Here is a 16,349-nt window from a genome sequence, read left to right on the forward strand (position 1 = left end):
AATGACACCAAAGTCACATGCAGCTGATTATTGTTGACTAGTATACAGAACAAGCCTGCTTTTAAATTTGGGGGATATTTTCGATACCTAGCAAGGATAGACAGCACCTCAGGACAGAGAATGCCTCTAAATCATTCCAATATCCACACCACCTAGTATAATAATGGGCACACAGAAGCTATGCAATAGAAGTTTGTTGGATGAATGATGGAGGAAGGAAGGAAGGAAGGAAGGAAGGGAGGGAGGGAGGGATTTTGTAAGATGTAAGGTTACTGTCCAAATGCATAAGTCTACAGATCTAAAGTGTAACATTAAAAACCACAATTAATAAAATTGCATTAGGGACCTTTGTAACATAAATTAATTTTACAAAAAAATGTAACTATGTGAGATGATAAATATGTTTATCATAATCTTACTATCTATACTTATTCCATAATATCATGTTGTAAATCTCAAATACACACAATAAAATTAATTTCAAAAAAAAAGATTACTGCCCCCATCATGGTTCTAATGATTTTTTACTGAACACTCTTTACCAACACCAAGTAAACTAAAGCACTGGTTAAAATTTGAATTTGTTAATAAGCCACTTCTCAATACACATGCACGCCATCCACACAAATGCACACAATTTATGTATGGTGTATTACCCTCTCTTGGAGATAGGCAAAGGACCCCACTTGATAAGCCAAGTTTTTAACTTGCAATCAATCAGTAAGAGTAAAAAAAAGAAGCATAGACAAATTCACAGGATCCCTTTCCCTCATCCATAAAAAGACATTTATGATGCCATAAAGATCAACGTGATAAGAAACCCTGAAAGGCCCAGAGGAGGGCTGCCTTATTATTTACTTTGTAAAGCAGGGGCTTTTTTCAGTGCTTCCTTGGGAATGAGAGTCAGCCTCAAGGCAGAGCCACCCACCAGTACAATAAAGCTTGCCTGCCTCATTCTGACTAAGGGACTCTAAAAGAAAATATGGCCATGCATTTTTGTCTTCAAGAAAGAACCTGGATTCCTGCACTTACGAGCTCTAAACTGGATAAAGAAACCAAAGGGAAATCTATAGCAACTATAGCTGTTCCCATTTCACTTCCTCCCCTTTGACGGCCCCTGGGTCTGCTTCTACAAGCAATTTATGGTTTATGCAGCTGCTTTGACAACAGGTTTGGGACTTCTTTGGTTTCAGCCATCAGCTCAGCTCCATACAGCCCTCCTATATCTGCCAGGGCTTAGGAGGTGTGCTACCAGCCACTCCCATCACAAGGCAGCAGATGTTCTGAGTAAGGGGAGAGGGAAGATTAATGTGTCTTTCCCCCTCCACCCTTACCATCTAAACAGTGTAGAGTGTCAACTCTGACCTTCTACAGATAAGGTCAGAAATTAGCTGGGAAGATGGATGTATACCACTCAGTAGCATGGCATAGTGTCCTCCACACATTTGTTTATTCAGTGATGCAGATATATGGGAGTGGAAGAGAGGACCAGTCAACTTCCTTGCCTTATAAAGTAAAGCAAAGATGTCACTGATGATGTTCAAAACTTCATCTTCAACCAAATTCCCTCCCACATGATAAATGATTCAAGCCATTTATCATGTGTCCTACTAGATATCATCACAACATGCTTAAACTGAACTCATAATCTACCCTCATAATATTTCTGCCAAATGGACATCTTAAACTTGTTCCTCCCCTCCAACCTCCTACAAGAGCCAAGTCTATGAAGTCCTCTTTTTATCTCTCAAACACAGTTACCTCTCACCTTCTCCACAGCTATTACCCTCCCTCTAGCACCCAATACTTTTAGCCTGAATCACCATCGCTGTCTCCTAACTGGCCTCACTTTCTCAAATCTTGGAAATCTCTGCATCAAACAGTATGTGGCAACACGTCCTAAGGTGACCCCACTGCACCATGCACTTGTATAACACCTCCCCTTGAGTATGTGCATGACCTGTGACTTGTTTTAGCTTAAATAGAATATGGCAAAGATGGTGGGCTGTCACTCCTTTGATTACATTGCATTATTTAAGAATCCATCTTAGCCAAAAGAAGTGAGGGATTCTCCTTCTGACTTTGAAGAAGCAAACAGCTATGTTGGGAACTGCCTATGGTGAGGGCCAGGTGGAATGGAGCTGTGAGCAGCCTGTAGGAAATGGAGGGGCCAACAGCCAGTAAGAAGCCAGGACTCCCATCTATACAACTCCAGGGAAATGAATTGTGAGGAAAAAAAAAAAAAAAAAAAAAACTCGCTGAGCTTGGAAGCAGATTCTTCCCCTGTCAAGTCCCTGGATGAGAATGCAGACCAGGAGACACTTGATTGCAGCCCTGTGAGACTGTACAGAGAACCCAGTTACATTGTGTTTGATCAGTCAGGTAATAAACTGTGAGATAATCACTGTGAATTGTTTTAAGTCAGAAAGCTTGTGATAAATTTTTACTTAGCAATGACAACCAATAAAAGCACGAATACTTTATTCATGTTTAAATTCATGTTTAAATAAACAGTTTGATTATTTACTTCTTCAAACCCCTATTCCCTTGACTACTGCTGTCTACCCCATTCTTTCTAAATCAGTGGTGTTTCTTCTGCAGGGCACATCCCTTAAACCCTGACATGCCCTGGGTCAGATCTTCATCCTCTTCCATGGGGTATGTCACAAGGGCCTCATAATAGGTCACACTACTTCAAGTCTTGCCTAAAATTCACCCCCTGCATAACTGCAACAGGGGCTATGCAAAACATAATCTGACCATTATTCAAACTATTCAGTATAGCATCATGTCAAAGATATCCAAGACACTTCACAACCTGGCCTTTGCCTATCTCCCCAATTCGAACTTCCATCACTTTACTAAGCCAGCTTTACTGGCTTTACTGAAATATAACTAGCATATAATAAGCTATACTTATTTAAAATGTGTCATTTGATAAGTTTGGGCATATATATACATCCATGAAGCCATCTACCACTACCAAGATAGTGAAAATATCTATCACTCCCAAAGGCTTACTCATGCCCCTTTGCAATATCACCCTCCTGCCTTCCTCAACTCATCTTCTCAAGCAACCACCCATCTGCCTGTCACTATAAATGTATTTGCATGCTCCAGTTTTAAAATAAGTAATTTATCTAGTATTTCTTATTTCTGCCTGGATTCTTTCACTCTGCATAACTATTTTGATACACATCCATATTGATGCATATACCAGTTAATAGTTAATTCCTTTTATTACTGAGTAGTCTATTGTGTATCTATATCATAATTAGTTTATCCATTCACCTATTGGTAGGTAATTGGTAGTTTCCAGCTTTTTTGGTTTTTACAAATAAATACACTGTGAATATTTGTGTATGCAAGTATTTGTATTGATATGTGCTTTCTTTTGTGGGGTAAACATCTAGAAATAGAATGGCTGGATCATATAGTAATTTATGTTTAACTTTTTAAGAAACTACCAAACTGTTTTCCAAAGTAGTTGTACCAATACATTTCCATCAGCAGTATATGAGCATTCTAGTTCCTCCACAGGCTCACACTTGGTATGATCACTTCTTTTTATTTTCATCATTCTAGTAGTATCCCATTATGGCTTTAATTCTCATGTCCTTAACAACCAATAAGTTTAACATATTTTCAAGTGCTTATTCACCATCTATATATTTTCCTTGGTAAAGTGTGTTCAAATCTTTCAGTCCTTTTTTTTATGGGAACAGACATGGTTTATTTTTTATTATTGAATTTTGAGAGTCCTTTATATAATCCAGATAGAAGTTCTCTATGAGACATAAATATCTACAACTATTTCTCCCCAGTCTTTTATTTTACTCTCTCAACAAAAGATTTTAATTTTGATGAAGCCTAATTTATCTTGTGTGCCTGTGTGTGTGTGTGTGTGTGTGTGTGTGTGTGTATCAAGCCTAAGCGTGACCCATAAAAGGTATTAGACGTAAGAAATCTTTGTATAACCCTAGGCTACAGGGATTTCTTTCTATGTCTAATTCGAGACATTTTATAGTTTTAGGTATTGCATTTAGGTCTATCATTGATTTTGAGTTAGTTTTATTGATTAGGCCACGAATCAAAGTTGTTTTTATTTTAGCATATGCATATCCAGTTGTTTCAGCACCACTTGTCGAAAGACTATTCTTTCTCTACTAAATTTCCTTGCTACCTTTGCTAAAAATTAGTTGTTTATATATGCATGGTTTTATTTCTGTGCTCTCTATTCTGTTCCATTGTCTATGTTAATGCTAGTGCCAGGCTGTGTCAATTACTGTGGATTTATAATAAGTCTTTAAACTAGGTACTAGTATTAGACTTTCAAATTTGTTCTATTTTAAAGTTGTTATGATTTAGTCCTTGTGAATTTTGGAATCAGCTTGTCGTTTTCTACTGGGAATACCTATTTGCAGAAATTTTGTTTGAAATCACATTAAATCTTTAGATCAACTCATATCTTACCATCACTGAGTCTTTCAACTCATGAACAACATATATTTCTTCATTATTTCATCTGCTTTAGTTTTTCTAAACAGTGTTTTATACATATACATATTTATTTACTTATTTACTTATTTTTGAGACAGAGTCACAGTCTGTTGCCCAGGATGGAGTGCAGTGGTGCAATTTCAGCTCACTACAACCTCCACCTCCTGGATTCAAGCAATTCTCATGCCTCAGCCTCCCAAGTAGCTGGGACTACAAGTGTGTGACACCACACCCAACTAATTTTTGTATTTTTAGTAGAGACAGGGCCTTATTATGTTGACCAGGCTGTTACTGAACTCCTGACCTGAGGTGATCCACCCATCTCGGCCTCCCAAAGTGCTGGGATTACAGGTGTGAGCCACCACACCAAGACGTGTTTTATTATTTTCAGTGAAATATACCCACCTTGGTCTCCTAGAACTCGTAGCTTTGGGACTTTAACTCAGGAAGTCTACTCTATTTGGTTCCCCTCCCTGCACCATAACCTGGAAACTGTCTCAACACAGCAATCTGGGGATATCTTAGAGGTCATTCTCAAGGACCACTGTCCATTCCCTGATGTCCAGTTTCTTTAAAACTGTGTTTTGTCTGAGTTTTTTCATTATTCCAGGCAGGAAGCTAAGTCTGCCCGTTACTCCTCTTAGCAGAAGCAATAGTCTCTATAAGCTGATTTTCTTTCTCCCCAGCATGCCATTCTGCTTCCTTCTTCCATACTTTGCTCATGCTCTTTCTTCTTCATAGAGTGCCTTTTCCCCTTTTAACCCGGGTAACTCTTGCTTATCTCTCAAAACAAAAATCAAATCAAAGTTTAACTCCTCTAAGAACATCTCCCCCATATCCCAAAGCTAAGTGATTCTCCCCCTCCACTTCATCCCTATATTATTCCATGAATGTATCTGCTACTCTCATCTTCACCACTTTAATTTTCAAATTACCTGTTTATATAACCATCTTTCCACTTGATTGGAAGCCCTCAAAGAGAAGGGTCAAGGCTTATTTTTTTCCTAACTTTTTTTTTTTTTTTTGGAGACAGAGTGAGAGACTCCATCACCCAGGCCGGAGTGCAGTGGCACAATGATGGCTCACTCTAGCCTCAACCTCCTGGGCTCACATGATCCTCTCATCTCAGCCTCCCAAGTAGCTGGGAATACAAGCACACACAACCATGCCCTGCTAATTTTTGTTTTGTTTTGTTTTGGTAGAGACACAATCTCGCCTGTTGCCCAAGCTGGTCTTGAACTCCTGAGCTCAAGCAATCCTCCTTGTCTCAGCCTCCCAAAGTGCTGAGATTACAGGCATGAGCCACCAGGCCAAGCATTCTTTCTAACCTTAATGTCTTGTGAAGGCTTTGGCACATGGTAAATATTTGTTGACCGACATCTTTGAAACACAAATTATAAACAATCATAAGAGTTGCCTTTCTTCCCTTATAGACTATAAATGCCAGGAAGGCAGGGATGGTGTCTCCTGAAAACAGCAGTCTTTTCCACTAGTTAAATTCCACTATTGCCCAGTGTAAGCTGAGTAAGCTGCTTCTAGAAGCCTAATTGCTGGGTTAAATAGTATTTTTAAACATAAATAACTAATATCAAATTATTCTCCAGAAAGCTATCAATAATGTATGAGAGTTCTCATTTTTTCTCATCCTCAGCAACACTAAATACTATGCTTGTTTTTTCAATGTTGCCAACCTAATGTGAGAAAATGTTTCTAAAAATTACAATTTATTACTTATTTGTAAGGTTGAGGAGCTTTTAAATGAATTTAATGTTTATTAGATACTTAGTTTTAAACTGTAGATTTCTATTTATAGCTGTCCTGCTTATCCTCTGTTTGCTCCCAACCCCACCACATCCATTCTGTATTCGCCTATGCTTTGTTCTGTACAATGGGGGCTGACTTGTAAGAACTGCACCACTTAGGCTCGGACCCAAGAAGTAAGTCTCCTCATCCAGAACTCTAGCTTCCTCCAAGCTCCAATAAGTAACTCCTTCCCCTGTTGCCTGCAGACCTAGACATGGTTATGGATTCCTGATTTTGCTAGTATTTTTGTTGTTTATTCTCTCAACCTGGCCACAACTCTAAAGACTGTTCCTTCTTTAAACTCTTCACCAAGATCCTTTGAGTAAACCATTGTTTCCCGCCAGGAAAGACAGACAAGAGAGACAGACTCGGGGGAGGCATGAGGATAGAGCACTGGAACTGTACTGGAGTTCAGAGACCTGAGCCACATCTCTAAGTCACAATAAAGTTGAACCATGACCCAGAAGATACAATAATCTTTGCCTGTTTTGATATTGTAATTTCACTTTATATTTAATGATTTGTATGAGCTCTTTATATATTATAGATATATTACTCTTTGCTAGTATATACAATGCAAATATTTTCTCCCAATTTGTAGTTTGTTTTTTGAGGTAGTCTGTATTTTCTACCATGCAAATACAAAGACTATTTTTCTCCTTGGTTCAGCTTAACAGTTGCAACAGTAAACCTGAAAGGGCGAGGGGTCAGGGAACATACTCTGACTTACTCCCAGATTTTATTAGAAACTTATTTACATATCATTCTTAATTATTTTCCTGGAGTCAGGTTAAGTCTTTCCTGGAGTTAATACAACCTGGATTACATCAGGCTAATTTAGCATCTAAATGCTCCTAGCCTTCTATTTAGAGATTCCTGTGGAAGAATTCCCAGACTGCCATAGGCCTTATAGCTGTCTACGCTTCCTCTCTCTTCAGTTGTCCAATGGCATAAGTAGGAAAGATCTAACTTATCTAATATACTAAGCTCCAAGACAGGGATCTTGTTTCTATGTCACCACTGCATCCCCAGTTTCTAGCAACAGTGCCTAGCATGGAATAAGTGTGCAATAAATGTTGAATGAATGAATGAATGACAGAGGAGAAGGAATAGCATTTTGTCTCTACCTTCCTGCTCCTCAATTGTACCACCATGTGATATACCCATGACACAACCTCGCTGATGTTGGACCAGTTATTATCTCTTATGAAACAAAGTTTTGTTGCGTCTTCTATCCCATTAAATACCCATAAATAGCATCTAGGTTTCCTAAGAACCTTTATAAATTCAATGCAGAGTGTGAGCCCAGAGGTGAGCAGTCAGACTTTACATGCAGATAATGGATTTGCCCTGTAGCAAAAATCCTGACAGACTATAAAGTTGTGTTTTTGTTTCCTTTTCATCTTAGAACTGTAAAGGTAGCTCCCCTTTGGAGGAGATATATGTATGGATCAGGATAGCTATCCTAAGAATAGAAGGAATGCTATAATTTGGATAAAAGAGTAGAATCAACATTTTGTTCATTTTTTTGTGAGAAGGCTAAGATGAGGGATAAGAGAGACATACTTGGGGGAATTATGGAGACTGGGCACTGGAACTGTACTGAAGGTTAGATACCTGGGCCACATCCCTGAGTCATGAAAAAGATGAACTATGGCCCAGAAGATGCAAAAGCAGTGCATCAGGAAAGCAACCACTATGTGAAGCACCCAGGTGTCCAGAAGCTGGGCCAGTCTTACAAGGCTGTTCCTGATGTGAGTAGAGTCATTCATTTGACAAACACTGCTGTAATTATTTAGGATACATCAGTGAACAAAATTTATATTTTAGCCATCATCCTTTCTGTGCACTGAAACCTTATCTATCCACTCTCCAGATATTGCCCATATGGAAGCATGATCCTATAGGTAAAAGTTCTCTAATATTCACTTGTCCACTAATGCCCCAGACACTTACAACTCCTGAGCCCAGAAATCACCTCAAGACCCCTAGCAGGGTGGAGAAGCAAGGATGCCCATGTAGGGCCTGCTAGAACACTCCCCACAGGAAAAAAAGGGATGTGGGTATCCCTGGGACATGTTCTTTCATTCTTATCAAACAAATCAAAATAAAATACAGTTTTTTCAATAGAGTCTTCCATCACCTCTTCTTCTCCAGAGCAGAGGCTGAATGTCAAACATTTACTTAGTTCTTTCTCTTATTGCCCACACATAAACCACATTTCATCAAAATTCCAAAACATTATTCCAGTGTGGTTAGGAGAGGTTAATGATTGATTGCCTGTCACAAGAGAGCTGACAGGATGGTCCTTCTCAGAAGCTGCTTGAACTGAGTCCTCCACTGAATATTTAGCTGTACTCTGGACCCACCTTATGGCCAAACTTGTAGCTGTTTGTGTTCAAGGAGTCCAAAACCCACACTGGCGTCTGGAACCCACTGACCTTCTTAGTCTAAGAAGGGGTTTGCCCTAAAATTCTAGGGTCTTCTTCAGAACTTCACTTTTCCTGACATAAATACTAATATTTTCCCTGAGAAGCTGAACTGCCATCTCATCAGGCATTATTTGAGATAATACATCTAGTGTCTTCTGCCCAAAAGAAATTCAGGAGGGGGGTTTCAGCATGAATGGCTTTTGTCCTTTGGGGAGGAATGTCCTACCGTTCAACAGGTTTTTGTTGTAAATATTAACTAGGTGACCTGCCAGTCTTGGGCTTGGAGGGCAGGGTGAGACTGGGGAAACAGGTGGGAGGGAGCACCACTTTCTGCCCCGGGAAGGAGGCCAGGCACCAGGCAACCTGCATTCACCATTCTCCTGCTGCCATGTGAGGACCACCCTCCCTTTTCTCCTTCAAATTATTTCCAGGAAGACTGGTGATATGTCTTGATGTGTCCAGCAGAGATTTTAGACAGAAGATTCACTCTTGCTTTGGGTTTAAAAAGAAAAAAGGACAAAAAGGCTTGCTTCACCCAGAATTATTGGAAATGAATAGTTCCCAGCCCTAGCCTTTTCTGAAAGGGGGAGGGTACTGGGGATGGTAACTCAAGACACATCTAGTAGGGAAGAAGGAAGGGGTTTCTCCAGTTGCTGTTCACCAAGAGCTAAGGGTTTTTTATGTAACCCGAGTTTCTACTGGCCCCTACTCCCCCACATATATTGGAATGTAGTGGCAGATGGAGTGTCATCATCAACCCAAATGTCACAGGAACTTACGCTTATCTACATGTTCAGTGGAACTTTAGCTTCCTACAATTCCACCCCCCCTCCAACATGTTAAAATGTCTGACGCTCCTCTGAGAAGTCTTTATATGTCCACAAATAAGTGCATCAGCTACCAATGGCCTCTGCTAAATGCTACTGGCACTTCCTTGGGAATCGAAGATGGAAATATGGATGCCATACTACTTTCTGTGCAACATAATTAAACACTCCCTCTGACCCAATCATTCTACAAATTTAAATTTCATACATTTTACATACATCAAATATTAATATAATAAAACGCATACAGAAGCTGGGCAATGTGGCATGCACCTGTAGTCTCAGCTACTTGGGATCCCTTGAGCCCAGGAGTTGGAATCCAGCCTAAGCAACTTAGCAAGACTCTCTCAAAAAAAAAAAAAAATACATAAAGAGCAAGAGAACAACGTGGCCTATTAATTCTTGAATGATAAGTCTCCTAACTGGAATTAGTGATATGTAAAACTATTACTCCATTATGAAAGAAACAACTATAATTCAAAATGGTGGAATTCAACCTGATACTCTGAATAAAGTTCATTTTTCATTGTGGTTGAAAAATGTACAAGGCTGTCTCTCCAGTTTACCTGTTTTCATACCCTTAGGCATTTTCCACTGGAGTAAGCTCATTTCACCATTTTATATGCAAGTACATTTAAATCTATAGACTCCATGACTGTCAAATATCGTAGACTCTGAGGATGACAAGCACCTTCCCTCAGCTCCATGCCATAATAATGTAAGTTTTTAACTTGAAGGAAGTCAGCCCAGAGTGCCACAAAAACAGTTGCTTTTTTTCTCAGCTCTTCTCTGCCCTAATCCCAACCCCAAGCAAACATTTTTCAGTTGATTAGCCTACAGTCTGAAAGCTGGAGTAGAAAGAGGCCTTCTAACAGACACAAGGATGCAGACAGTTCTAGGGCAAACACTTCCCAGATCCTTGGCTCCCACATATACTCTCTGCTGAAATTCATTTCTCACTACTTCAACCAGGTTATCCATAACTATTTCTCCTGTCACAGCCCTACTTTTTCTACTGTACAGAAAGAAATGTATACCTTTAATTCCTCCTGATTCTTCCTTGGTGTATTTTCCCAAGGTGTTAAAAAAAAAATCTGGGGTGCCAAATATGGGCAATTTGAAATGTTGGGGTCTGCAAAACCTGCTTCGATCAAGGCAATGAAACTACAATAGAGCGGCCTGTCTTTGCTTTCTTTGATATATTTCTGTTACTACAAACTCTGGCATTAGAAATGGGAATTTGAGCCAATATTAGATGTTCTAAATTTAGATATGTAGAAGAATAGGATAGCAGGAGTGATGACAATTTTAAATTAATGACTTTAACTCTTTCTATTGTTAAGATAGGCATGGCTCCTGAGAGAAGCCACATAAGATTAGATGTAAACAATCATATGAAACTGTCTTGCAATATCTTTTATTTTCACACATCCAGATTTGAAAAATAAAGCTATTAAATTTTTGTTAATGAAAACTGAGGATACTGGCAAAAATGCAAGTAATTTTAGTGTTTTCATGTAATTACCAAAGTTGACTTTGGAAAATCTATCACAAATTAGCAACGTTCATTGCAAAAAATGGAAAGTATTACATGAGTGTAGAAAAAGTTCCAATTCTTCATGCACTGTTGATGGCTATAATTATGCTAGATGCCAAGAGCATCACTCATTAATTCTGTGATTTATCAATTCATTTATCCAATAAATAATTCATTCATCCAACAATTCATTAATTCATTCATTCATTCAGGAGTATCACTCATTAACTCAGTAATTCATTCATCCAACAAATATGAGTAACTACCAAATTCCAAGCACTATTCAGGGTAATCAGGATACATTAGTAACAAAATAGAGATTTCTGCCCTTATGGTGTTTATAATCTAGCAGGGAAAATCATAGGGAAGTATTAGTTATCTATTATGGATAACAAATTGTCCCAAAATTTACTGGCTCAAAAAAACATACATTTTTTTGGGCCACAGTTTCTGTGGGTCAGAAATCCAGGCACAATTTGATTAGATCCTCTGCTTCACAGTCTTTCACAAGATTGCAATCAAAGTGCCAGCCCAGGATTTGTGGTCTCATCTAAAAGCTCCACTATGGAAAGATCCGCTACTAAGTTCACTTAGTGATTGTTGACACTGAGTCAACAGTTCCTTGTGGGTTGTTGGACTGAGAGCCTGTGATTATCAGGCTTCTGATCAGAGGGCCCCTCAGGTCCTTGAGACATGAGCTTCTCCCACATGACAACTTGCTTCATCAAAGAGTGCAAGTTGGGAAGGTATAGAGAGAATCTGCTAGCAAAATAGAAGTCAAAGTCTCATGTAACCTAATCACGGAAGGGACATCCCTCAAATTTGCCATAATCTGTTAGTTAGAAATGAGTTACTCCAAGAGAAAGGATTACACAAGGCTGTGAATATCTGGAGGTGAACTGGGGGCCATCTTAGAGGCTGCCTACCACAGACGGTAAAGGGGAATTAGGAGTGTAAGCCAAGGAATGTGGGTAGCAATTTTTAACATCAATAGCACTCCCAGAGTAGGCCCATTAAAGAGACAACTGAACAAAAACCTGAAGGAGGTAAAGTTGTCAGCCATACGAATATTTGTGGAAAACTTTTCAGGCAGAGGAAACAGTGATTGTGAAAACTTCAGCGTGGAAATACCTTTGGCCGGGAGAAGAAACATCAAGGACGCCAGTCAGTGTGGTGAGGCGAGTGGGCAAAGGGGAAGAGTAATAGGGCATGAGGTCAGGGAATGGGGTGGGGGATTATATGGGCCATTGTAAAGTCAGTGTTTTCATTCTGGGTAAAAAGGGCATGCGGCAGGGTGTCCTGCAGAAAATAGACATTATTGGACTTACGCTTTTAAATGATTACTTCAGCTGATTTGTTGAAAATAAACTGTGAGAGGGACAGACAGAAGCAGGGCTCTGCCTTCTTATGAGTTGGGAGGCTACTTCGGTAATTCAAAGAGAAGAAGACAGTGCCTCAGGGTAAGGTAGATATGGTGGAGGTGATGGGGAATGATCAGATTCTGGATGTATTTTGAAAGAGAGCCTACAGGATTTTGTGATGACTTGAGTTTGGAGTGAAGATGAAGACAGGAGTCAGAGATGACTGACCTGAACAACAGGAAGAATGAAGCTGCCATCAACAGAGATTGGGAAGGCTGAAGATGAAGTTATTTTAGAATTAAAGATTAGGAGTTCAGTTCTAGAGATGCTGAGTTTGAGATGTCTATTGGAAATGAAGGGGGAGATACTCAGCAGGCAGGCAAACATGCCATTCAGGAATTGAGGAAATAGCAGTTCTGCAATTAAAGAGATTCTCTAATCAGATACCTTGGTACCTCACTGAAAAGACAGTTGGCAGATTGTGGCAAAAATTACAGTAGACAAAACATCTCCCTTACCTATTAATGAATCCAGGAATATTTTTAATCTCTCCCAATTAATATCCCGTGTCCACTATTACAGCAAAGGAAATGCATTACCGTTAAAAAAAAAAATTATAGCATGCAAAGACTTTTCTAGTCTTGCACTGGATAAATTATTTTCAAATTTTCCTACTTTCATTTGAGTTGATTTGGGCTTTCTTTGGAAACAGTGAATAAGAACATCTATCATCTATGGAGCTGCTTCAATGCCCAGGCATGGGATAGGCTTCATTTTTCAGATCCATTCTCATCTGAATAAAATGCTATTTTATTCATGAACAAACTTGAGTTGCCAAAATGTGCTGATTTTGCCCAGAACATTAGTTATCACCTTTAAGATGGCAAAATGATATGAAGCTAAGAGTACTGAATTCCATGTTTTTGAGGAGATGTGTGAGGAAACTCATACCCATTCATTGTTTACTTCAGAAATGAAATGGATGTCCCAAAAAGGTATTTAACATGTTTATTTGGATTGAAAAAATAAAGGCATATAAGTGACATTGAATAAATTTATTTTGGCTGATTGGTTTGACCAGTAAGAATCAGCTTTGCCAATCAGACATTCCCAAAAATTGAGTAAACTAAGTCTGTGGCTCCAAGTTTAGGTGAATATATAGTTAAAGAACATGACAATATTTTTAAAGTGATTTTCAAAAATGTCATATTGACAAATGTATATTGAAGCTAACAAATTTAAATTTTACCAACACTTTGAACTTATTATAGTAAACAGGACATCTCCATGTAAAAGAGTAATTGGTACAATTAACCATCATTCAGTGAGTTGTGGTAATGTCTTCTTGGTGTTCTTCCCAGAAATTAAAAACATAAATAAGTCAGGGTCTGTGAAGGGTCTGGGATTTTTTTGCCACTTGCAAGCTAATAAACCAGTCTATGATTTCATGGACAAGATGTGGAAATCTTGGCTCAGAGACTACAACCTTTATTATTCTCAACACAGCAAGAAGCATGAGCATGATGTTTGTTCATGTCAGTTTCCCATGTTCCCACCGCCTCCCTGACTCCCTGCTCACCCTCTCCTGCTTGCATGCATACCTGCCTGCAGCCTGGACTGCCCCGGGAGTTTCCACGAGGCAGCCCCTTTCACCCTAAGCTGGAACCCAGGGTTTGTATCACACTGAGCTTGGGAGATTCACCTCTTTCCTAGCAAGCAGAAGCAAATCTGGTGGTGTTTGTTGGTTTGTTTTTGGTCTGGTGGGAGACGTAAACTCATCTCAGTATTGCTCCCTACTCTGAGAAATGTCCCTGATAAAAAGCAATAAGAGCTTTGCATTCTTGGCATACTCAACAAGAATGTGCAGGGACACTCAGGGCCCATGGCAGAATGCCTCTCCCAAGAAAATACTCTCATGAGTGGGTAACACATTTTTCTACAAGTTGCATCATTTCCATTTCTTAACCTTGAACAAAACTGAAGGAGAACCTCATCAAGTTATCAGTGATGAACCATTAATAATAATCTTGATAATAGAATACTACATGGTTTCCCGCAGAAAACTCAGATATAGTTAAAAGAATTTTGTGAAATTGCCATAATAAAATTCCTTCCATTCCCACCTTCTTATTTATGTGAAAGAAAACCCTCTCAGTGCTCACATCTGCAAATGGAAAAAAAGAATAGAGTCAATGCCAAACCTTCACGCAAACAATTAGTAATATCCATTCTGGATATATGAACTCATGGAAAAATTTAAAGCCCTATCAATTTTATAAGATATATTTCCAATAAATGTTCATTTTGATATTTAGTAATTATTATTTGTAACATATTTATGCTATTTTGAGTAACCGTGTACTAGTAATAATGATAATGATAATTCAGTCCACATGAAAAAATACTTAGCTCGATCATTGCTAGAAATTAAAACAATTTTATTGATTGATTGATTGAGACAGGGTCTCCCTCTATCACCAGGCTGGAGTGCAGTGGTGTGATCTGAGCTCACTGTAACCTCTGCCTCCTGGGTTCAAGTGATCCTCCCATCTCAGCCTCCTGAGTACTGGAACCACAAGTGTGCACTACCATGCCCAGCTAATTTTTGTATTTTTTCTGTAGAGATGGCATCTCACCATGTTGTCCAGGCTTACTTTTATTTTTAATTAGAAAGTTTCTAAAGTTTAATTTCAAATTTGCATATACATTTATCTGCTGAAGTCTACAATAGAGTGATAAATAGGATAAAATTTGTCATGTGAAATAAAATGGGATAGCACAGGTTCCAGAAGGAAAAGGAATACTGCAAATTTCCAACTGTTTAAAAGAGCTTGCATTTATCTTTCTTTAATGAAAGAGAGTGAGGGTCAAATTGCTGTGGATTAGATTTCATTGGCTACACTTGGAAGAATGAGAGAACATTTGAACTGAAATGTCAATATTTACAACACACCAGAAATTAAGTCCTTTAAATAATTATAATTTTAAAATTCAGATATAAATTTTCAAATGTGTTAGAGGATGTGTCATTTTTTTAAATTACTTTAACTAGTATACAAGCAAGACATAGGCTATATTTTTTGAAATAATAATTTGAAGGCAGAAAGCTGCAGTAGAATATGAGAGACAAGGAAAATCACCCCTCTTCTTGAAGTTTAGCATATACTGGGGGCAAAGAGAAGTTTTGTAAGGGTTAAAAGAAAAAAAGTATATGAAAGCACCCGACTTGGAACCATCTCAGACCAGGGATCTGATACAACATAGTTTCCCTTACATTTAACTAAAGTCCCTTTGTTGCACTGAAATCACATGTTCTACTCTTTTATACAGGGGAAAAAATTACATTACTTTCATTAATATCTCTTCATAACCTAAAGAGAGTTAAATCACCTTTCCCGTTTCTCTTAAATTCTAAATAAACCATCAAATGATAATTTTTTTAGAAGAAGAAGAAAGAAAGGAGAAGGGAAGGGAGAAAGGAAGAAAGGGAGAGAGGAAAAGAGGGAGCTTTTAAACACTATAGCGCTGCTTTCCGAAACCAAGCAACTGGGATAACTTTTGTGTTGATTTAAGCACACATTTAGCCAAATGAATTTTCCATTGTCCCCACCTGTTTCCCAAATAATTTCAACTGTTTTGCCTTTGACCTGCTTTGGCCCAATCCCATATAAGTCTGTGCTCTCGGAATATCCACTTGTGGACTCCTCCACCACAGGGTTGCCCTTAGCAGCAGCTGGGAAAACTCTTGGGGAACAGCTGGTGTCCAGGACCCCACAGCTCTGCCATCACCCAGAGTGTCAGTTTTCTGCAATCACAGGCTTTGGGGGACACATTTCTATAAAATAACACTTCACATTTGTGTAGCATTCTGCTGCTGATGGATAACTTT

Source organism: Sapajus apella, unplaced genomic scaffold (assembly GCF_009761245.1).
Source record: "Sapajus apella isolate SASKATOON/1434 unplaced genomic scaffold, GSC_monkey_1.0 scaffold41, whole genome shotgun sequence".
Lineage (NCBI taxonomy): Eukaryota > Metazoa > Chordata > Mammalia > Primates > Cebidae > Sapajus > Sapajus apella.